The sequence below is a fragment of the Globicephala melas genome, chromosome 8, assembly GCF_963455315.2.
Source record: "Globicephala melas chromosome 8, mGloMel1.2, whole genome shotgun sequence".
In the NCBI taxonomy this organism is placed as follows: Eukaryota; Metazoa; Chordata; class Mammalia; order Artiodactyla; family Delphinidae; genus Globicephala; species Globicephala melas.
The window spans coordinates 75,562,506-75,588,118 of NC_083321.1; the positions used below are offsets into that span (position 1 = coordinate 75,562,506).

A 25,613-nucleotide genomic window follows, 5' to 3' on the forward strand; every position below is an offset into this window, starting at 1 on the left:
ATTTAAATGAGAGATAATAGTTAATGTCTATTATTATCCAAAATCAAAGTCTTTTTTTTTCCCTTCAAGACTTTTCTTGGACTTTTAGAATGAAAGATTATAGAACAGTTTCATAGTTTATCCTTTTCTGTAACTTATTAAATGCAATTTTCATTACTTGGTTTTATTCAGTGACTGTTTTGCATGGGCATAGTTTTTGGCCATGGATATACATTGAAGGGTAAATTAGAATATCTACCCTTAAGAAGCTCTATTTAATAGAGGAGACCAAATATATCAACAAGTATTGTAACAGAGGTATTAACTGCTATATCATAGATAGTGCCAAAGTGCTTTGGGAACACATGGAAAGGTAAAATTAGCTTTCTTTGTAGAGTAGGTGTGGAGGGACCAAGGAAAATACTGTAGGAAAAGATAAGATTTATAAACTGAGCCTTGAAAGTTTATAAGAGCTCACAGGTAGTTCAAACAGCGTGATATATATATATATATGTATGTATATATGCACATGCATACATACTGAGGGTCAAAAGCCATGAATAGTTACCTTTTAATGATGCTGTGCACACTATGTAGCTATAAATTTAATTAATTTGATACCATAATTGACATTTCAGGAGAGAATGTGATTTCATTAGGGAAGGCAATGATTTCTTTAATTCACTTTGAAAAAACTTTTAATTTTGAAATATTATAGATTTATAGGAAGTTGCAAAGATAGTACAAAGAGTTTCTGTGTATTCTTCACCCATCTTCTCCCAGTGGTCACATCACACATAATTATAGTACAATATAAAAACCAGGAATTTAATATTGGTATAATGTATGTGTATAGCTCTATGCCATTTTAACACAAGTATAGATTTGTGTAGCCACCACAGCATCAAGATAACAGAACCATTACGTCACCACAAATACTTCCCTCATGCAACCCCTTTATTATCACATGCACTTGCCCCCTCCAACTATCCCTAACCTCTGAAATCCACTAATCTCTTTTCCATCTTTATAATTTTTTCATCTTGAGAATGTTATATAAGTAGAATCACCTTATGTGACCTTATGAGACTGGCTTTTTTCACTCAGCACAATGCCCTTGAGATCCAACCAAGTTGTTGCGAGTACCTATATTTATTGCTGTATGTTTTTCTCTCAACATTACTCTAGCTGCATTCCTAAATGTTGATAAGTTGGGTTCTCATTTTCATTAAATTCAATATATATTTTTGTGTCCCTTTAGACTTCTTTCTGAACCCATGGATTATTTTGATTCCAAGTGTTTGTAGGTTTTCCTGTAACCTTTTTGTTACTGATATTGATTTAATTCCATTGTATTCAGAGAACATACTCTGTATGATTCCAATTCTTTTAAAATTTGTTGAGGTATCTTCTATGACTCAGGATAGGGTCTGTTTTGGTAGATGGTCCATGGGTGCTTGAAAAGAATATTTGTTCTTCTGTTGTTGGGTACAGTGTTCAATAAAGGTCTCTTAGCTCATGTTAGCTGATATCTTTGTTGAGTTCTTCTCTAGTCTTATTGATTTCTATCTAATTGTTCCATCAATTACTGAGGGAGGGGGTTTAAAGTCTCTAACTATAACTGTGACTTGTCTATATCTCCTTTCGTATCTATCAGTTTTTTAAAAAATATTTGAAGTGTAGATGATTTACAGTGTTGTGTTAGTTTCAGGTGTACAGCAAAGTGATTCAGATATATGTATATATGTATATATATACATATATCTATGTATATATATTCTTTTTCAGATTCTTTTCCATTATAAGTGGGGAGGGGCATGCTGGGCAGGAACAGAATGGAGAGGAGGAGAGGACAGGAATAGATCTACAGATTTTCATACTAAGATGAAGGAAGTCAGACAGAGAAAATCAAACATCATATGACATTACTTATATGTGGAGTCTAAAAAAAATGATACAAATGAACTTATTTACAAAACAGAAACAGACTCACAGACATAGAAAACAAACTTATGGTTACCAAAGGGAAAAGTGGGGGTGGTGGGGGGGAATAAATTAGGTGTTTGGGGTTAACAGATACATACGACTATATATAAAATAGATAAATAACAAAGGCCTACTGCATAGCACAGGGAACTATAGTCAATATATTGTAATAACCTGTAATGGAAAATAATCTGAAAAATAATAGATATAGATATAGTTAGATAGATATACAGAGAGAACTGAATCACTTTGCTGCACACCTGAACTAACACAACACTGTAAATCAATTATACTTTAGTTAAAAAAATACATATTAAAGAGAGGGTGGGTGAGAGGGACAGACATGGTTGTGTTGGACTAACCTATTGACACTATGCCATTGTAATATCGTTTTACATTTGAGGGAAACGGGAGAAGGATGGGATAGAGCCCTGCGTAGGAAAATACTTCAAAGCCTATGGGCCTTAAAATAGAACTTTAGTTTCGTAGCATGTTGGGAACTTTAGTTAGCAGTATGTGGGATCTAGTTCCTTGACCAGGTATCCAACCAGACCCCCTACATTGGAAGCCTGAGCCTTAGCCACTGGACCACCAGGGAAGTCCCTCAGGACTAATTCCTAACAAGCACTTCCACCACCGAAGAGTGCCAAGGCCCTTGACTTCCCCAGGCGTTTAGCTGCACCACAAAGCCTGTGGGCCTCCATCTGGGGGGTCGTTCTTGCTGTCTCTGGCCACGTTGCCACGTTCTTCAGGGACACATTCTTCACGTTGAAGCCCACGTTGTCACCGGGCAGGGCCTCAGGCAGGGCCTCGTGGTGCATCTCCACAGACTTGACCTCAGTGGTGACATTGCTGGAGGAAAGATGACCACCATGCGGGTTTCAGGAAGCCGATCTCCACACGGCCCACAAGCACAGTGCCGATACCTGTGCAATAGGAGAAGGGCAGGCAGTCACAACAATTCTAGACCCACCCAGTGAGAAATGGCTTCCTGGGAGCTCCCTTGGTTCTTGGCATCAAGGACCAAGGTCACCTGCAGCACTGGTAGGAAGCGCTGAATCCGATGACTGGCTATTTATGCTGTGTATCAGATAAACTGGAAGTGCTGGGGCCTTTGGCACTTTATCCCAGCTCACAAGTCAGGATCTGAACCCTGGCAAATCACACACCGGAGCTCATTCAACTCCATCATTCCTATAGAAGCCCTGTCACCTCACCTCCAATCTTGTACAAGTCTTGCAGAGGCAGCCTCAGGGGCTTGTTGACCGGGCAAGTGGGAGGGAGGATGGAGTCCAGAGCTTCCAGCAGAGTCACCCTCGTGGCGCTGCCCTCCTTTTGCTCAACCTTCCAGCCCTTGAATCAAGGCATATGTGGGGATGGGGATGCAGAGCAAAGACAGGTGAGTCTGGGGCGTGGCTACCTGGGCTCCCACCCCAGGACCAGGACCCGCGCCAGCTGCCCACCCGCCCGGCCGCCCGCAGACCCAGCCTGCACTCACGTTGGTGCTGGGCTGCAGCATGTCGCTGTGCCAGCCCTAGATGGTCACAAAGACCGCTGAGGCCGATCTTCTTGGTGTAGGCACTCACTTCCTTCGTGATCTCCTGGAAGTGCGCGGAGCTGTAGGCGGGCTCGGTGGAGTCCATCTTGTTGTCGGGCACGATCAGCTGCTTCACGCCCAAGGTGAAGGCCAGCAGCCCATGCTTGAGGGTCTGCCCTTGCTTGGAGATGCCCGCCTAGAACTCGCCCAAGCAGCTGGCCACGATGAACACTGCGCAGTCAGCCTGCAGGACACAGACATCACGGGGTCAAGGGGTTAGTTAGAGGAGGGAGCGCCGGACCGGCTGGGAAGACGCTAGAGCTTCGGGCAGCCCCAGGCCCCTTGGTAAAGCTCCGGGAACGTATACAATGGCACGAGACCCTCTCCAGAAGTGGACAAATTCGTGGGTCCCTTGGTTGCTGCTGTGCACAGAGGTCCCACCTTCCAGTTAAACTCTCACCCAGTACCACACATGAGGTTTTAGCTCCTTCCTCCCGGACCCCAAGTGACCTACTTGTCTGGGTGTCAGAAAACCTGGTCCCTGCCCCAGCCTGAAAGGGGGACGGTGTCTGAGCCTCCTCATTAGAGTCTGTCCTCCTCCAGTTCTTTCAGAATTGATGATTGGTATGGGGTGAGGAAAACCTTCTAAGGCTTATGATACTGACCTTCCCCAAGTCCCAGAAATAAAGCCTAAGTTTCCTCCCCTTCCGAACCTCTCCTCCCTCCCTCCACCGCCCCTCCCCCCCATAGGGAGTTCCCTGGGAACATGGGCTACTTTACCTGGGTGGTGCCCGTGATCATGTTCTTGATGAAGTCCCTGTGGTCTGGGGCATCAATGATGGTGATGTAGTACTTGCTGGTCTCAGAATTCCACAGGGAGATGTCGATGGTGTTGCCACTGCTCTCTCTCTGCCTTCTCTGCCTTCAGTTTGTCCCGCACCCAGGTGTACTTGAAGGAGCACTTGCCCGTCTACAGAGGGATGGCAGTGAGTAGAGCATCATCGACGGTGAGCAGAGGGGTCTAGCCTGGCGACTTCAGCGGTGCCTTAGACCCAACAGCGCACCCTGCTGTCCATGCTCTGCCACCAGACCCACCCAGGAGCTGGACATCCTTCCTCCAGCTCCCCGCCAGTCCTAGACACAGACACCGCGGGTGCATTACCTCCACTGCCTCCTGCTCAAACTTCTCGATGGTCCTCTTGTCGATCCCTCCACACTTGTAGATGAGATGCCCGGCGGTGGTGGTGAAGTTGCCAGAGTCCACATGGTTGATGATAGTGATATGGGTCTTCTCTTCACCCGTGGTGGCGGGTTCCTTCCTTCAGTCACTGTTAGACTGGAGCACAGGGTGGGTGAGGCCAAAGCATTCCAGGCAGACCCCTGTGTCTCCTCTCCTCCCCTCCACCTTGTTCCTGCCAAGCACCCCCCTCCCCACTTCGTGGCCTAGCCCAGAGCCTAGGACATGTCAACTAGGGTAGTGTCAACACTACTAGGGTAGTGTCAACTGAAAAGTAAAACCAACTTGCCAGGCTCACACCCCGGTAAGAGTCAGGGTCCCAGGGGCATAGCTGGTACTTCCAAGTACATAGTCCTGGCCCATCCATCTTTCTCCTGTGTGGGCCTTCCCCAGAACATGTGGGGGCTTAGCCATCCCCCATTCCTCCCATCCCCCCACCCCACCCCCACTCCTGACCCACTTTCTGCACAAGAAGCCCTGACATTCCATACTTTCAGCTTTTCCCCTGCCCCCTGCAAGTCCCTACCTCCAGGGAAGAACGAATGAAGTTGACCCAGCAAGAACTGAAGCAGTTGTGATGATAGTTAACATCAAGATGTCTTGCTTCCTGCTTTTATAAACCTAGCACTGGACCCTCCTTCTGGCTCCACCCACATCTAACGCCCAGAGCCAAAACTAATTTAGGAAATACCATTCTCTACCCTCAAGCCCAATTTCACAGACTTCTTCCTTGACAGATTGGATATTTGGATGAAGAGAGGGTGGGTGACCAATGTTGACAGCAGCACTATTTACAATAGCCAAGGATATGGAAACAACCTAAACAGATGAATGGATAAAGAAGATGTGAGATGTATATAGTGATATATATATAGAGAGAGAGAGAGAGAAAGAGAGAGAGAGAGAGAGAGAGATTGAGATCTACACAATGGACTATTACTCAACCATAAAAAAGAATGATATAATCTCATTGGCAGCAACATGGATGGACCTAGAGATTATCATACTAATTAAAGTAAGGAAGACAGAGTAGGACAAAAATCATATGATATCACTTGTACACGGAATCTAAAAAGGTGATACAAATGAGCATATTCACAAAACAGAAACAGACTCACAGACATAGAAAACAAACTTATGGCTTCCAAAAGGGGAAGGGGATGGGGAGGAAGGGATAAATTAGGAGTTTGTGATTAAGAGATACACCCTATTGTATATAAAATAGATAAACAACAAGTATTTACTGCATAGCACAGAGAATTAAAGTCAATATCTTGTAATAACTTACAATGGAAAAGAATCTGAAAAAGAATCACTTTGCTGCACACCTGAAACTAACACAACACTGTAAATCACCTATACTTCAATTTTTTAAAAAAACACCTGATAGATATGAAAGGAGATATAGACAAGTCACAGTTATAGTTAGAGACTTTAAATCCCCTCCCTCAGTAATTGATGGAACAATTAGACAGAAATCAACAAGACTAGAGAAGAACTCAACAAAGATATCAGCTAACATGAGCTAAGAGAACCTTTATTGAACACTGTACCCAACAACAGAAGAACAAATATTCTTTTCAAGCACCCATGGACCATCTACCAAAACAGACCCTATCCTGAGTCATAGAAGATACCTCAACAAATTTTAAAAGAATTGGAATCATACAGAGTATGTTCTCTGAATACAATGGAATTAAATCAATATCAGTAACAAAAAGGTTACAGGAAAACCTACAAACACTTGGAATCAAAATAATCCATGGGTTCAGAAAGAAGTCTAAAGGGACACAAAAATATATATTGAATTTAATGAAAATGAGAACCCAACTTATCAACATTTAGGAATGCAGCTAGAGTAATGTTGAGAGAAAAACATACAGCAATAAATATAGGTACTCGCAACAACTTGGTTGGATCTCAAGGGCATTGTGCTGAGTGAAAAAAGCCAGTCTCATAAGGTCACATAAGGTGATTCTACTTATATAACATTCTCAAGATGAAAAAATTATAAAGATGGAAAAGAGATTAGTGGATTTCAGAGGTTAGGGATAGTTGGAGGGGGCGAGTGCATGTGATAATAAAGGGGTTGCATGAGGGAAGTATTTGTGGTGACGTAATGGTTCTGTTATCTTGATGCTGTGGTGGCTATACAAATCTATACTTGTGTTAAAATGGCATAGAGCTATACACATACATTATACCAATATTAAATTCCTGGTTTTTATATTGTACTATAATTATGTGTGATGTGACCACTGGGAGAAGATGGGTGAAGAATACACAGAAACTCTTTGTACTATCTTTGCAACTTCCTATAAATCTATAATATTTCAAAATTAAAAGTTTTTTCAAAGTGAATTAAAGAAATCATTGCCTTCCCTAATGAAATCACATTCTCTCCTGAAATGTCAATTATGGTATCAAATTAATTAAATTTATAGCTACATAGTGTGCACAGCATCATTAAAAGGTAACTATTCATGGCTTTTGACCCTCAGTATGTATGCATGTGCATATATACATACATATATATATATATATATATATATATATATATATCACGCTGTTTGAACTACCTGTGAGCTCTTATAAATTTTCAAGGCTCAGTTTATAAATCTTATCTTTTCCTACAGTATTTTCCTTGGTCCCTCCACACCTACTCTACAAAATAATTTTACGTTTCCATGTGTTCCCAAAGCACTTTGGAACTATCTATGATATAGCAGTTAATACCTCTGTTACAATACTTGTTGATGTATTTGGTCTCCTCTATTAAATAGAGCTTCTTAAGGGTAGATATTCTAATTTACCCTTCAATGTATATCCATGGCCAAAAACTATGCCCATGCAAAACAGTCACTGAATAAAACCAAGTAATGAAAATTGCATTTAATAAGTTACAGAAAAGGATAAACTATGAAACTATTCTATAATCTTTCATTCTAAAAGTCCAAGCGAAGTCTTGAAGGGAAAAAAAAAAGACTTTGATTTTGGATAATAATAGACATTAACTATTATCTCTCATTTAAATATATTTTAGTACTTTGATATCAAAAATACTAAAATTTTAAGTAAACTTTATTTTAAATTTTAAGTAAAGAACGTTCCTTCAAACTCCACTGCCAGGATAGCTAAATACACCTCTATCATACTGAGTCTCCTGTGGATACCAACTATAAACTCAGTGCAAAAACAAAACAAAATAAAACAAGTAAACAGACAAAAATGTACCTGAAATTATTGGAGAGTGACCAAAAGGAAGAGGGAAATCAGCACTTGGACAAAGGCAAAGGAAACTACCATGGTGAGTTTCCTGTTTTTATGACTTTTAACCTGAGAGTGCAGGTAGTCAGTGCCTAGTGGTGTTACTAAAAGTATTTATTAAAACCCATAGATAGTCCTTGTAGACTGAAGAACTAGAAGAAAGAATTTAAGAGACTAGAGCAACTGGATAGTGAAGGGGGAATTCTGTAAAAGAGAGATAAATAGAGAGGACCCTCAGCTTCTCTATATAACTGTGCCCAAATCTCTGGTAGCCCCTGAACCATGCAACCAGAAGCCACCTAGCTAAGGATAAGGGAGTGTAATTTAAATTGGAGCTTCCACCCGAGAGAATGAGTTTTCAGTTTGAGTCCAAACAAGTTTATTGTCTGTCTAGACAAACAAACAAACATCCAAGAAACAAAAAATAAACATTCCTCATAAGAAAGTAACAGAATTTGGAGCCACCACACATAATATTCAGAATGCCTAGAATATAATGCCAAATCACTTTGCAAACAAAGAACCAAGAAAATATCAACAATTCTCAATAGAAAAGACAATCAACAGAAATTAATCCCAAGATAACCTCTGTGTTAGAATTAGTAGACAAAGATTTTATGCTTGCTGTTATAACTCTGCTCAGTGAAGTAAGGGAAAACATGCTTGTGATGAATAAGAAGATAGGAAATATCAGCAAAGAAATAGAAACTATAAAATAAAATCAAGTTTTTCATTCTAAAATGAAAAAACATGAAATGTGAAAAATAAATCAGTAGATGGGCTGAAAGCAGAATGAATACATAGCAGAAAGGATCAGTGAACTTAAAGATAGATCAATGAAATCATCCAATCTGAGTAACAGAGGGAAAAAAGAATGAAACCAAATGATCAGGATTTATAGGAATATAACAAAGGATTTAACATATGTGTAATTGACGTCCCGGAAGGAGAGGAGAGAATATGGCAGAAAAAAATATTTGAAGAAATAATAGATTTAAAATTCTCAAATTTTGTAAATGATACATTTATGGATTCAAAAAGCTCAGTGAACCCCAAGTAGAATAAGTGCAATGAAAACCACATGCTTAGGCACATCATAGTCACACTGTTAAAAAAAAAATTAATCAAAAGTAAAAATACCATGAAAGCATCTAGAGAAAAATTATACATTACATTTAGGGGACAACAATTTGAATGTCTACTAATTTCTCATCAGAAATAATGGAGGCCAAAAGACAGTAGAACAAGACTGTTAAGTGCTGTAAAATTCCCTGAAAACATTGTTTCTTATAGTTAGCCAAGGAAAACCATATAACACATATATGAAAATAGTGTTTTTTTCATTTCTTTTCACAAATTTTCAAGTCTCACATCACAGAACTCCAAGTGAAAATTTGGTACGATCTTAGGGGCAAAGGCATTTCAGTAGCATGTCTCCATATCAATTAAAACTGCCTAAGCTATAGATCTAAATATCGTGTGTCCTTGTTATTGTTAACAATCTAAAGTTTAATATTCACATAAGACTCCAACAAAGATGCCAGGTTACTTCTACATGTTATTCATTGAATTTTCCAGTACTTGAACTACCATAACTATACTAAGCATTTCCTACCTTCAAGTTCTTGTATCTTTCCTCTCCCTTTACTCCTGGTACTTGATCTCATTCTGACATCAAAATTGAAGATTTTTGAAGGAGAACAAAATTGAAGAAAGAAATATTGATTTATTTAGCTTTATCCACTTATTCATTCTATTATTTAATAAACATTTGCAATAAATTCCAGATGGATGAAGGAAACTGCTAAGAGAGCTATTAGAAATAAGAGATGTGATAGGGGAGTACATTCCCAGGAGAGTTATTGGAAGGAGTGAAGATTCAGCGAGAAGAATGAACCTGGTGTGTCTAAGGAATAGACACAGCCATTTGGCTGGCAAAGTGTGAATAAGGGGAGAGATCAGGGCTGAGAAGTAAACAGAGGCCTGGAAGGCCATGATAAAGGGTTGGGTTTTATTCTAAATGTGATGGTAAGCCTTGGGTTTTAGGCTGAGATTAGTAACATGTCTAAGCATTTTTTTAAATTCTGCCAGCTGCTCTGCTGAGAGTAGACTGAAGAGGGTCCAAGAGTCAAGGCAGAATACCCATTAGGAGGTGCTGAACACTTCTGGAGGTTAGGGTGTTGTAGTCCACTCTGGTAGTGGTTAATATTGACAGGACTCAGTAATGGGCTGCAAGTGATAAATGAGAAAAAGAGGGGGACTCCACAAGGGCCCCTAGATTTTGGCTTGAAAATCTGCATGGGTGGTAGTGGAGTGACATTAACAGATATGGAGGGGAAACAGGGTGGTGTAAGGTGTAAGGGAGGGATTTTTAAAAAGAAAAAAGAATGAAGAAATGTGATGAGGAATAGAGAGTTTATAAGAGATGCCCTTGCTGGTAGCTTAGATTGAAAAATATTGTCATAAGGGTGTAGTTTTTGTAGATTAGAGGAATGGATATGATCACCTGGAGAGTGTGTGTATGTTGAGATTGTGTGGGAAATCAATACTTATAAAGACTGAGAAGAATCATCCAGTTAAGTTAAAGAAAAATTAGAAACAAAAGGAGAGTGCTTCAAAAAGAGAATAGAAAACACCCTGTAATTCTGAACACACTGCAATTTCCAGCTGGTAAGCTTTTTAAAAATTAAAATAAGTAAAGCCTTCTTGAACAAATGGCTGAATCCCAGTCTCAGACAAGGTATATACAATATGGATCTGGAAAGTTTGTCATACTGGAAAGCAAAAGAGCTATCGGTGATTACTGAGGTTGTACCAGCAGGATAAGGGTCCAGTTTGAAGTATTTCCTACTGGCCAAAATTGAGAAAATTTGAGTATCAAAAAGAATGATAATTTAATGGATAAAAACATAATAAAATATTTTTAAATCCCTGAGTTCAGGATCACACTAAAAACAACCTCAGTGCTCACTTTTGGAGGATGATAGAGAACCAACTAATTATTCCGTACACTGGCAAATAAAAGGAAAGGATCAAGGCTCAAGACATTGAAAGAGGTCACCAGATTATCTGCTGAGAGTATTGAGGAGATATGGTGGAAATGTTAGGTAATTTAAAAAATGGGTTTTGGGAATATGAGAAATGTGAAAGAGAGCTTAGCTGGGAAAAATAGGACAATACATGGGGTTGAATACCTTTATTCAGAAAAGGTTTTAGTTACTTTGAGGCACTCAATAGCCATATATGGGAGCTGACCAAACATGTAATGGTATTTTGCAGGACAAGTGCACCAGAGAAAGGAAAGAAAGCAAGGACTTTTCAATGGAATAGGAAGTTGAAGATTTCTCCCCTCTCTTTATTTTCCTGATCTTGACATCCAGTTAGGTAGCTATGACCTTCATTTTTCTGCACAGTCTATATTCCATCTTTATTCACATACTTGTTGATTTTCTATTAATGTGCGGTAAATAGTTGTTTATTTTTGTGGTGTATACATCTAAAGGATTGACAAGTGTATAGAGTCATGTATTTACCACCACAGTTCCATATGGAAGAGTTCTAAACCCCAACCCCAAATTCCCCTGTGCTACTCCTTTAAAGACAACTATTCTGCCCACCCCATGGCTCCAGGCATCATTTACTTGTTTTCCTCCCTATAGTTTTTCTTTTGCAGAATGTCATATAATTGGAATCATACACCATGTAGCCTTTCAGGTCTGAGTTCTTTCATTTGGCAAAGTGCATCTCAGATTCATCCATGTTTACGCACGAATCTAAAGTCCATTCTTCTTATTGCTGCACAGTATTCCATCGTGTGGATGTACCTTAGTTTGTTTTTCTAAGCACTTGTGGAATGATAGCTACTGTTTTCCATTTTTTAACTATTATAAGCAAAGCTGCTGTAAATATTCATGTATAGGTTTTTGTGTGGGTCATACAGTACGTACATGTTTAACTTTATAAGGAGCTGAAGTACAGCTTTCCAAAATGGTTATGCTGTCTTACATTGTCACCAGCAATGTATGAGAGCTCCAAATGATCCACCTCCATGTGAATGCTTGATGTTTTTAACTTTTTAAATTTAAGATCTACTTTAGGTAAGTTCCACTATCTTATTTTTAGTTTGATTAGCATTTTCCTAATAATTAGTTTTGTTGAGCATATTTTTCAAATTTTTTAATTGAAGTATAGTTGATTTACAATTTTATGTTAATTTCAGGTGTATAACATAATGGATCAATATTTTATAGGTTATACTCCATTTAAAATTATTATAAAATACTGGCTATATTCTCTGTGCTGTACATTACATCCTTGTATCTTATTGATTTTATATCTAGTAGTTTGTACCTCTTAATCACCTTCCTCAATCCTGGGCTTCCCCCAACCCCTCTTCCCACTGGTAAACACTAGTTTGTTCTCTGTATCCAGGAGTCTGTTTCTGTTTTGTTGTATTTGTCCATTTGCTTTATTTTTTAGGTTTCACATATAAGTAGAAACATGAAGTATTTGTCTTTCTCTGTCCAACTTACTTCACTAAGCATAATACCCTCCAGGTCCATCTATGTTGTTGCAAACAGCAAAAATTCATTCTTTTTATGGCTGAATAATTTTCCATTGTACATATATATATATATATATATATATATATATATATCCCATTTGTTTTCATTTGCATGAAATATCTTTTTCCATTACCTCACTTTCAGTATGCGTGAGTCTTTAGCTCTGAAGTGAGTCTCTTATAAGCGGCATATAGATGGGTCTTGGGTCTTGTTTTTTCTATCCAATCAGCCACCCTATGTCTTTTGATTGGAGCATGTAGTCCATTGACATTTAAAGTCATTATTGATAGGAATGTACTTAGTGCCATTTTGTTATTTGTTTTATGGTTGTTTTTATAGTTCTCTGTCTTTTTCTTCTTTTGTTCATTTCTTTCCTTGTGGTTTGGTGATTTTCTTTAGTGGTATGCTTGTGCTCCTTTCTCTCTAGTTTCTGTGTGTCTTTTGTAGGTTTTTGATTTGTGTTTACCATGGGTTCATATATGTTGACCTATAACTATATCTACTTGTTTTAAACTGGAGGTCATTTAAGTTCAAACACACTCTAAAAGATCTACATTTTTACTCCTCTCCCCACATTTTGTGTTTTTGATGTCATATTTTACATCTTCAAGCCTATCCCTTAACAGTTCATTGTAGTTATAGTTGATTTTATTATTTTTGTCTTTTAACCTTTGTACTAGCTTATTTAAGTGGTTGAACCACTTCCTTTACCATATACTTGCCCTTACTTGTTGGATTTTTCCCTTCCTATAATTTCTTATTTCTTGTTGTAGCCTTTTCTTTTCCACTCAGAGAAGACTCAAGATGGGTTTAGTATTGATGAACTCTTGTAGTTTTTACTTGTCTGAGAAGCTCATTATGTCTCCTTCAATTCTGAATGATGATCTTGCTGGGTAGAGTATCCTAGGTTGCAGGTTCTTCCTTTCAGCTCTTTGAATATATCATGCCACTCCCTTCTGGCTTACAAAGTTTTCGTTGAAAAATCAGTTGATAGCCTTATGGGGGTTCCCTTGCATGTGACTCTTTGTTTTTATCTTGCTGCCTTTAAAAGTCTTTATCTTTATCATTATCTTTATCTTTATCTTGCTGTGGGTTTCTTTGGGTTCATCTTGTTTGGGATTCTCTTTGCTTCCTGTACCTTGATATCTGTTTCCTTCTTCAGGTTTAGGAAGTTTTCAACCATAATTTCATCAAATACATTTCCTGCCCCTTTCTTTCTCTCTTCTTCTGGAACCCTTATAATACAAATGTTAGTATGTTTGATGTTGTCCCAGAGGTCCCTTAAATGATCCTCTTTTTTTGTTTGTTTGTTTTTTTGTTTTTCTTTTGCTATTCTGATTGGGTGATTTTCACTATTCTGTCTTCCAGATTGCTTAAGTGTTCTGTATCACCTAATCTGTTAATTCCTTCTACTGTATTTTTCCGTTCCATTATTACATCCTTCAGCTCTATTTTGTTCTTTTTTATATTTTCTAGTTCTCTTTTGAAATTATCATTTGTTCATCTACTGTTTTCCCAAAGTCATTTCTCATTTCACATTCTTATTATTATTGCTTTCAACTCTTTATCAGGTAAACTATTTATCTCTTTTTCATTAGGGTTTTTTTTCTTGTTCTTTCATTTGAAACATATACTTCTGCCTTCTCATTTTGTTTAACTTTCTCTGTCTCTACAAAATTGGGTGAAACAGTTATCTATCCCAGTCTCTGAAGGCAAATCCTTGTGTGGGAGCATCCCTTTGCAGTCTATGTGTGCCCAGTGGCTTTGGTGGGAGATCTGGATCTGAAATGAGCACAGGCTGTGCCTTCCCCTTGGGTGATCTGGCACCCACCACCTTGCTGGGAGGTAGGGCTGGATTCAGAGGGGCTGAAGCCAAAGCCAGGTGTGAGCCTGGGCTTCTTCTAGGCTCAATGGCAGTCACTGGCCTATTGGGGGTGGGGTCAGGGCCCAAGGGGCTAGAGCAGGAGCCCTGAGGAAGTTGGGCTTCTCCCAGATGTAATAGCCATCTCTATGATGATTGAGGGTATGGCTGGGGCCTGAGGTCTTGGGGCTGCACTTTTGTACTGGTTTTACTTTTTCCCAGGTATGCCACCTTGATTAGAGACTGGGTCAGGACTGAAGGGGTTGGAGTCATATTACTCAGCTGTTTCCACATGTTCCCAAGTCTGCACACAGATGCACACACCTGCAGTGGCAACCTCTACCCTGGAGCTGGTTCCACTCCCTCCCAAGTCTGTACACAGACTCCTGCTCTGGCAATATCTGCCTCTGCCCTGGTCAGAGGCAGGGTCAGGGCCCAGACCAGTTCTGTTCCCTCCAAGTGTGCACACTCTCCTTGGCAGTGGCTGCCTCCACCTTAGTGGGGATCAGTGCCGGAGAGGAGAGGCAGGAGCAGGAACCCAGTGTGGGCTGGAGGGCATACTGGGTGATCCTGGCAAGCAGGCCAGAACACCAGGCAGTTTTCAATCTGTAGTCTCCACAGTGTTCCCAGGAGTAAGCAAGACTGTGTGCACACTCTCCAAGAACAGATTCTGGGTTCCTTACAGCTCTCTCGTAAGCCCCTCTAGTTCTCAAACCAACAAAGGGGCTTGTCTTCCTGGTGTCAGACTCCAGGGCTGGCATGCCTAATGTGTGGCTTGAACCCCACACTCCCCAGGGAGGATCCATGAGCCTGTGATATCACCCGCCTCTTCTGGGTCACCCACTAGGGATGCAGGTCCCATCTAGATCACTTTTCCTGTCCTCCTACCAAACCCAATGTGATTCTTTCTTTACAGCCTTGGTTGTAGAGGAGCCAGTCTGCTAGTCTTCAGGTCAATTTCAGCAAGAGTTTCTCTATGTGTAGTTATAGTTTTGATGTGTTCATGAGGGAGGTAAGCTCAAAGTCCTCCTACTTCACTCAAGCTCACTCTTCCTATGACTTAGCCACATCCTTTTAGACTGTTCCAGACCCTTGCTCCCTTTTTTAGTCCCTCACTCACTTGCATCTTCAAGCCAGCTTACTCCTATGGTGCTTATCTCTGGGTTTATAACTGTGCACCAGTTCTTCTTCTTTCTGCTCCCCCTGAAAGTGATTATTTTCCAGAAGTCTGTTCTTGAATCTCTTTTAATATCTATATGTCAGTGAAATCATTCTAAGGTAGGCATTCTCAAAATGTGGTCCCCAGACCAGCAGCATAAGCATTTGCCTTGTTAGAATGGTAATTTGCCTGGCCCCATGGTCTACTGCATCAGAATCCTTAGGGGTGAGGCCCAGCAATCTGTGGTTTAACAAGCCCTCCAGGTAATTCTGATGCAAGTTAAAGTTTGAGACCCACTGCTCTAAAGTATAGGGCACAGACCATCTGCATCAAAATCCTTGGGGTGCTAGTGGAATATATGGATTTCTTTGTCCCATCCTAAGCCCACTGAATCAGAATCTCTGTGGTCAGAATCACCAACTCCAAGATATTCTTATTCCCACTAAAGTCTGAAAATCTGTACTCTATACTCTCTCTCTCAGAGATCTACTAATAAGGCTTCAATTATAATTTCTGCACAAATAGTACCTCAACATATACCGCTAGGCTTTATTTTCAATTTCCTATCAGACATGTCCACAAATAACTTTTGCTACCACCTCAAAGTTATATATTCTAATACTATAATCATTGATCCTCTTTTCCCTCCCTCAAATGGCTTCTGACTTTATTTCTGCTCCCAATCATTCTGGCCTGAATCTCATTAACCAGGAGTTATATTTGTCACATATAACTCCCTTGATCACAAATCCAACTGTGATTTCTGCTTAATAACAGAAACAGGTATTTTATTTTCTAAAATACCTTTCGCTTTTCATGAATACTGCTATTACTCTATTTCCTGGCTAGAAATTACATCACATTGTCTTTCAAGAATATTTTCTGTGACGAGAGTAAATATAATGCTAAAATTTTGAGTCACTTGGACCCAATTGGATTTGGGTACAAACTAAGAACTGTTGAGTCCAGGACTGAAACTCAGGTCTTGGCTTTCAAAACTCAGTTCCTTTGTAGTAATTGATGCTCTGAAAAATGTTTAATTTCTGGATAACTGTTCTTCATTCATTATTTGATGTAGAACAGAGTTTGTTATATAACCAATCATTTATCCACGAGATTTAGTAAGTGCAATAGCAACTAGATCTCAGAATATTCTTCCACAAGAAATGTTAGCATATATTATTAGTGGCCAGAGCATCCTTAAATTTGAATATAGTACTGCATGGTGATTAAAGGAAAAAACAGAGTAAATTTCTCCATTGACAAATAGTTTTTGGGTTGGGAGAGAAAAAACCTCATAAAAATATAAGAAAATTAATTCACATGAAGTGTTTTGCAGCATTCATGATGTCTCTTTAGTATTACCACAAAAGCACTTCATATTTTTGAGCAGCTGTTCTTTAGTTATATCTCTTACTACTGTTATAATAATTACATCCTGGGTTTGTTAGAGTCACAAATGTCAGAGTTGAAGAGTACCTGGGAGGTCATCTATTTCCTACTCCACTTTGTATTGATGAAGGAAATTTAGGATAAGAAAGGTAATAGGGTTTGCCCAAAGTTATGCCACTAACTAAGTGGCAGAGCTGAGATTATAAAAACCCAAGTCTCTTGATGGTCAGCTTTCTTTGATCTTCCTTTTTGAGCAGTCAGGAAGTATGACAAACAGAAGATAGAGAGGAAGAGGTCAGCAGGAAAAGCTGTGAGGCAGAACGAAGGACTGGATAATCAGAGCAAGGAAAAAAGGAAATGGTGTCGCTGACATCATCAACTATAAGCATAGAGATTGAGGAGGGCAATACCTAAGTCTTTAACAGCTCTACATTCAATTCCACAAAGTAAATAGGTAAGACAACAAACCCAAGTCACACGGCTTTTTTAAATTGAGAAGCTTTATGTACAATATCTGAACTTCATCCTAAAAAACCCCGTTTCCTCACAGCATGTGATTGTGCGTATTTGACAGCCAGTGATGACTGCCACCAAGCCTCACCTCTGTGCCGTAACCAACATACCAAAATTAGAACAATAATTTGGCCTTCCACAGACAGCCTCAAAGGAGCTATTACAGGTAGTCCAGGAAATAATGTATTTCATGGAATGATTATAATTATAGTGTTCCTTATAAATAATATGTACTTTTTAAAGTCCACAATTATGCCTAGAGTAACAGAGTATAATTGCTAGATATTTTACTTTCCCTGTGTGTACACAGATTTTGTTTTGCAATGTTCTTCAGATTTCCAAATTAGATCCCAAAAGTAACTGTCTTTATCTTTCCTCTCTCTGCTTTTTATCAGCCCCTTCAGTACAGAGACATACAGAAGACCCATTATTCTCTGCCCCTCTCCAGACTGTAAATAGCAAATAGGGTTCAGGTCTTCAGCATTTGTGTATTTAATGCCACACACACACACACACACCCCCAACAAATCTATTGCCAAAACTCCAGAAAACCAAAATCTTTTAAGACATTGTATGGGTTCTACACTAACAGAACTGGACATCCTTCTGAAGGCAAGTGTCTGCTGGGATACTGTTACTAGTCCTCTGCTATATGTGCTGCATGATGGTAGACCTAGGGACCAACATTAAACTCACCATTTGTCTTTCCACACTTCATGACTGACTGCCTAGGAAGTAATACTTTTTATTCCATTACTGTGAGGGAACGTTGTGAGGAAAAATTCAGAGGCAGGAAATTTGAAGGACTATTCAGTTTCTCTACTGATCTATACCTACAATTCACCTTCAATTTCACTACTGAAGTTGGTGGCCTAAAATACAGATCTAATCAACTATGTCACTTCCATGCTCACAAATTTAGTAATTCGCCACTACCTATAGGATAAAGTTCCACCTCCTTACATCATTTTAGGTCCTCCTAACCTATCATAGGTCTTTGTCTTACAAAATCCCTACCAGCTTCCTCACCACACTTTCTCATTCATACCAGCATTCACTCACTCCTTTGCTTCTGCCTACACCTCACACATACTTCCTCTCTTCTTTCCTATTTTCACCTGTGGGAGTCCATAGCTTAAATGCCCTTCTTTCATGAAACTATTCCACCAGTTGGAAATAATCTCATCCTTATGCGTACTCCCAAGCCTTTTCTAAGAGTTTCCTTTCTAATATATGCACCCAAGCCTGTGTGTGCATCCAAGTCTGGGGGCTCCAAAGGGGGAAAATGCAGACTTCAGACTTGTGGGCAAGATGTCCACACACATACAGACCAGGTACCTCATAGTATGGGATGGTGCCAAGAGTAGAAAAAAAAAAACAAACACATAACTTTTTTTTTTAGCTTGAAGGATTTACTTTAAATATTTAGGCACATAATATATGAGCTTTTTGCCTTGGGCTCCCAAAATGTTAAAGACAGGCAAGAACTGAATTGGGAGTTGTGGAAAAATAGTAAGCTCCGTGCTTCTGCAAGTGTTCAAGCACAGATTAGGCAACCACTAGGCTGAGATTATTTTCTTTCTTCTTCTGCTTTCTTGAAACTTTTAAAACTATTACATCATGGGGACCTAAAAGGCCAGGTTTGAATCTAGAACTTTCACCCTCCTTTGTGGTCCATGAGAATACAGCAGCAGCAAGCCTGGCCCCTGGCGATGGCTTCCCCTCATTCTCTTGCCCCCTTTGGTGCCAATCCACACTATATATATGTGTTCAATATTGAGAATTTCACATAAACATAAAAAATACTTGTAATTCCATCATCCATAAAGATGTATGTTCACAAATATTTACTGAAATTTCTTTCTCATAGTGCAAAAAGGGAAATAATGAAATATCTATCAATGGAGAGAGATAAATGAAGTATGTTACAGCCATTCAATGGAATATTGTTAAAAATTTAAATATATGTTTGATATAAAAATTTAAATTACATAATTTAAATTTTGGTTAGATGTAATATGCATACTATGATTCCATGTTTATAAAATGCATATTTAGCATTAAAAATAGTCACATTTATTGTGTGTACAATGTGTTCTCATGGTTGTGTTATATTATAGTGATAAGGGCACAGGTTTGGGGATTTATCCGACTTCTTTTTTTTTTTTTTTTTTCTTTTTATGAGACGCGGGCCTCTCACTGTTGTGGCCTCTCCCGTTGTGGAGCACATGCTCCAGACACGCAGGCTCAGCGGCCATGGCTCACGGGCCTAGCTGCTCCACGGCATGTGGGATCTTCCCAGACCGGGGCACGAACCCGTATCCCCTGTATTGGCAGGCGGACTCTCAACCACTGCGCCACCAGGGAAGCCCCCCTTATCCGACTTCTTTTGTTCCTCCACTTAACCAGCTCCATAACTTTGCAGGACTCTCCAAGCCCCAGTTTATTCATCTGTAAGGTGAGAATAATCATATTTACCTCATGGAATTTTCCGAATAATTAAGGATATTCTATATATAAAGTGCCTAGCACAGTACCTCTCTCTCACTCCCCCACCCACACACACACACATGTTCACAGTACTTGGGAAAAGACTGACCAAAAGGTCTCGCAAATAGTGTTGGTTAAATGGGATTAAACAAATCCTATTTAACAAATAGAGCAGTGGAATTTGGGGCTTATTTTTAGCTTGTTTGTTTATTTTTGTTTAACTATATTTTATGATAAACTATTTTAAATATTTACAGAAGATATGTCTTCAAAATAAAACAAAAATCATTATACAAAGAGACTATTCTGATTATTTAGATGTGAAGCCTTGAATGTTTGAACTAGGGCTGTGGCAGTGAGAGTGGAACATAAGAGTAAAAAGTGAAAGACACATTACTTAGAAGTGAGTGTAAACAGAAGGAAAAAGGATGATTCCAAGAATACTGGAAAATTAAGTAGGGAAAGTGGAGATTGACTTGAAAGCAGTGAAAATGCTAGCTTTGGTTATGAATATATTGCTAGATGGGATGACAGAGAACCAAGGTGAAGCGAATAAGACATGATTTAGCTGAGCATTAGAGATGGTGTCACACTGCAGATAGAGACTCACAAATTTACATATGTATACAGTTTTATATATTTATATGTTATATATATTTTAATATATTACATACAGTATATATATATAAAGAATTATAGTAGAGAACCAAGAGGAAAGCAAATCTGAGTCATGAAACCAACTTTTGAACCTGAGCCCAAAATATTTTATTTAATTTATGTTTTTCCTGTGCAATGTATCTTTGTCCTTATTTATTTTATACAAAGTAGTTTGTATCTCTTAATCCCCTACCCAATCTTGCCCATCTCTCTTTCCTCTCCCCACTGGTAACCACTAGTTTGTTCTCTATGTCATTTGAGTCTGTTTCAGTTTTATTATATTCGTTCATTTGTCTTATTTTATAGATTCCACATATAAATGATAATATAGAGTGTCTTTCTCTGTCTGAATTATTTCACTAAGCATAATAACCTCTATACACATTCACATTGTTGCAAGTAGCAGAATTTCATTTTTATGACTGAGTAATATTCCATTGTGTTGGTGTGTGTATGTGTGTACACCACATCTTCTTTTTGATTACTGTAATTTGTTGTACAGTCTAAAGACAGGGAGTGTGATATTAATACATCCAGCTTTGTTCCTTTTTCTCAAGAATGCTTTGGCTATTTAGGGTCTTTTGTGGTTACCTATAAATTTTAGGAATATTTGTTCTAAACCTGTGAAAAATGTCATTGGTATTTTGATAACGATAGCATTAAATCTGTAGATTGCTTTTGGTAAGATGCACATTTTAACAATATTAATTCTTCCAATCCATGAACACAAATCTCTTTTCATTTATTTGTATCACCTTCAATTTTCTTCATCAATGTTTCACAGTTTTTAGAGTATAGGTCTTTCACCTCCTTGGTTAAGTTTATTCCTAAGTATTTTATTATTTTTGATATAATTTTAAATGGGATTGTTTTCTTGCTTTCTCTTTCTGATAGTTTGTTATTAGTAAATAGAAATACAACAGATTTCTGTATATTAATCTGTATACTACAACTTCATTGAATTCATTTATTAGTTTTAATAGTTTTTTTGGTGGAGACTTTAGGGATTTCCATACGTAATATCATGTCATCTGCAAATAGTGACAGTTTTACTTCTTCCTTCCCCATTGGATGCCTTTTATATATTTTTTCTTGTCTGATTGCTGTGACTAATACTTTCAATACTATGCTAAATAAAAGTAGTGAGAGTGAGCATTTTTGTCTTGTTCCTGATTTTAGAGAAAGGCTTTCAGCTTTCCACCATTGAGTATGATGTTAGCTGTGGGTTTGTCACAAATGGCCTTTCCTATATTGAAATATATCCCTCATACCAACTTTGATGAGATTTTTCACCATGAATCAATGTTGAATTTTGTCAAATGCTTTTTCTACAGCTATTGAGATGATCATGTGATTTTCATCCTTCCTTTTGTTAGTGTGGTGATTGATTTCTGCATGTTGAACCATCCTTGCATCCTGGAATAAATCCCACTTGATCATGGTGTATGATCCTTTTTATATATTGTTGAATTTGATTTGCTAATATCTTATTGAGAATTTGTGCATTTATATTCATCAGAGATATTGGCCTATAATTTCCTTTTATGGAGTGTCTGTGTCTGGTTTTTTTATCAGGGTAATGGTGGTCTCATAGGATGAATTTGGGTGTTCCCTCCTCTATAATTTTTTGGTATATTTTGAAAAGGATAGGTACTAACTTTCCTCAAATTTTTGGTAGAATTCCCCTTGGAAGATGTCCAGTCCTGAACTTTTATTTGCTGATAGTTTTTTTTTTTTAATTGCAAATTCAATTTCACTACTAGTAATTGGTCTGTTCAGATTGCCTATTTCTTGCTGATTCAGTCTTGGAAGGTTGTATGCTCCTAGAAATTTGTCAATTTCTTATAGGTTGTCCAATTTGTTGGCATATAACTGTTCATAATATTCTCATGATTTTTTGTATCTCTGTAATATCTGTTGTTATTTCTCCTCTTTCTTTTCTTATTTTGCTCATTTGCAACCTCTTTTTTCTTGATGAACATGGCAAAAGCTTTATCAATTTTGTTTATCTTTTCAAAAAACCTGCTCTTGGTTTCATTGATGTTTTCTATCTTGTTTTTTTGTCTTTATTTATTTCCACTCTATTATTTCCTTCCTTCTGCTGACTTTGGGCTTTTTTTGTTCTTTTTCTAATTCCTTTAGACAGAAGTTTAGGTTGTTTATTTGAGACTTTTCTTGTTTCTTGAGGTACGCCTGTATCATGATAAAATTCTCTCTTAGAACTATTTTGCAGCATCCCATAGCTTTTAGAAGATTCTGTTTTTATTTTCATTTCTTGCTAGGTATTTTCTGATTCCCTCTTTGATTTCTTATTAATCCATTGATTTTTTAGTAACATGTTTTTAGTCTCCAATGTGTTGGTGTTTTTTCCACTTTTGTTTCTGTAATTGATTTTTAGTTTCATACCATTTGGTTGGAAAAGATGCTTGATATAATTTCTATTGTCTTAAATTTGTTGAGACTTGCTTTTTGGCCCAGGCTGTGATCTACTCTGGAGAATGTTCCATGTGCAACTTGAAAAAAATATGTATTCTGCTGTTTTGGGATGGAAAGTCCTGTAGATATCTATTAAGTCCAACTGCTCTAATGTGTCACTTAAGACGACTGTTTCCTTATTGATTTTTCTGCCTTGGGGATTTGTCCATTGATTTAAGTGAGGAATTAAAGTCCCCTACTATTATTGTACTACTGTCAATTTATCCCTTTATGTCTGTTAATATTTGCCTTATATATTTAGGTGCTGCTGTATTAGGCACATATATGTTAATGAGTGTTTTATCCCTTTCTTGTACTGATCCCTTTATTATTATATACTGTCCTTCTTTGTCTTTTGTTATAGACTTTGTTTTACAGTCTATTTTGTCTGTGAATATTGCTATCCCCACTTTCTTGTCATTTCCATTTGCATGAAATCTCTCCTCACTTTCAGCATGTGCGTGTGTTTTTAGCTCTGAAGTGAGTCTCTTGTATGCAGTATATAGATGGGTCTTTTTTTTTTAATTCAACCACTCTATGTCTTTTGATGGAGCATTTAGTCCATTGACATTTAAAGTGATTATTGATAGGTATTGCTATTTTGTTACGTATTTTCTGGTTGTTTTTGTAGTTCTTCTCTGTTCTTTTCTTCTTCTTTTAGTTTCTTCCCTTGCACGTTGATGATTTTCTTTGGTAGTATACTTGGGTTCCTTTCTCTCTGGTTTTTGAGTATCTATTGCAGGTTTTTAATTTGCAGTTACCATGAGGTTCATATATGTTGACCTATATCTACATTTTTTAAACTGGTAGTCATTTAAGTTCAAACATCTAAAAGATTTACATTTTTTACTCCTCTCTCCCACATTTTGTGCTTTTGATGGCATATTTTGCATCTTCATATTTACCCCTTTATTGATTATTGTTGTTATAGTTGTTTTGCAATTTATTGCCTTTTAATCTTCATACCAGCCTGTTCAAGTGGTTGATCCTCAGCCTTTACTATATATTTTCTTTTACTAGTGGAATCTTTTCTTTCCTATAGATATTTAGTTCTTGTTATGACCTTTTTTTTCCACTTAGAAAAAGACCCTTTAACATGTCTTTTAGGGTAGGCTTAGTATTGATGAACTCCTTTAGTTTTTTGCTTCTTTGAGAGGTTTCTTTATCTATCTTTAAATTCTAAATAATAATCTTGTTGGGTAGAGTATCCTGGTTGCAGGTTTTTCCTTTAAGCACTTTGAATATATCATGTCACTCCCTTTTGGCCTACAAAGGCTCTGCTGAAAAATCAGCTGATAACTTTATGGGGGTTCCCTTGTATATGAGTATTTATTTTTCTCTTGCTGCTTTTAGAATTCTCTATTTTTAACTTTTGTCATTTTAATTATGATACATCTGGTTGTGGGTTCATTTGGGCTCACCTTTTGGGGGACCCTCTCCACTACCTATGGCTGAATATCTGTTTCCTTTTCCAGGTTTGAGATGTTTTTAGCCATAATTTCATCAAATACGTTTTCAACACTTTTCTCTCTCTTTTCTCCTTCTGGGACCCCTATAATGCAAATATTAGTATACTTGATGCTGTCTCAGAGGTTTCTTAAATGGTTATTTTGTTTGTTTGTTTTTCTTTTTGCTGTTCTGATTTGGTGTTTCCCATTAATCTATTTTCCAGATCACTTATGCATTCTTCTGTATTACTTAGTCTGTCATTAATTCCTTTTATTGTGTTTTTATTTCAATTTTGTATTCTTCAGTTCTGTTTATTTTTTATATTTTCTAGTTCCTAGTTAAAATTCTAACTGTGTTCACATATTCTTTTCCCTAATTCACATAGCATTTTTATCATTAATGCTTTGAACTCTTTGTCTGGTAAATTTTTATTTCTGTTTCACTAGTTGCTTTTTCAGGGATTTTCTCTTCTTCTTTTAATTGAAACAAATTTCTCTGTCTTCTCATTTTGCTTAACTTTCTCTTTCTCTATAAAATTTGGTGAAACAATTATATATTGTGGTCTTAAAGAGATGTCCTTGTGTAAGAGTATCCCTATACAGTCTATGTGTGCCTAGTGGCTTTGGTGGGAGAGGTGGATCTGACATGAGCATGACTCACATCTTTCCCCCACAGGTTTCTGGCAGCTGTCACCTTGGCAGGAGTTGGGGCTGGAAATGGAGTGGCTAGGTCAGATTCAGGTATGAGCCAGGGCTTCTCTTCTCCTCAGTAACCAGCACCATCCTACTGGGGGCAGAGGCAGGTCCAAGTTACTGGAACAGAAGCCCTGAGAGTCAGGTCTGAGCTGGTTCCATTCCCTTTAAGTCTGTGCTCTCCCCCTTTCAGCACTAGCCCCCTTGCTCCACAGGAGAGCAGTGCTAGAGCAAGCGGGGCTGGCACAGGAGCTTGGCATGGGACTGGGCATGGGCTCTGGTGGCCCCAGCTGCAGTCAGATTCCTAGACTGCTTCTGATGCATTGCCTCCATAAGTATCAGTAATGGCTCCCT

At 38.2% G+C, this 25,613-nt stretch overlaps 1 pseudogene; it reads right to left on the bottom strand.

Annotated features, from left to right (window-relative positions):
• Positions 1-384: 384 nt before the first annotated feature.
• LOC115867481 (elongation factor 1-alpha, oocyte form-like) lies at positions 385-14,726 on the bottom strand (annotated as a pseudogene).
• Positions 14,727-25,613: the final 10,887 nt, after the last annotated feature.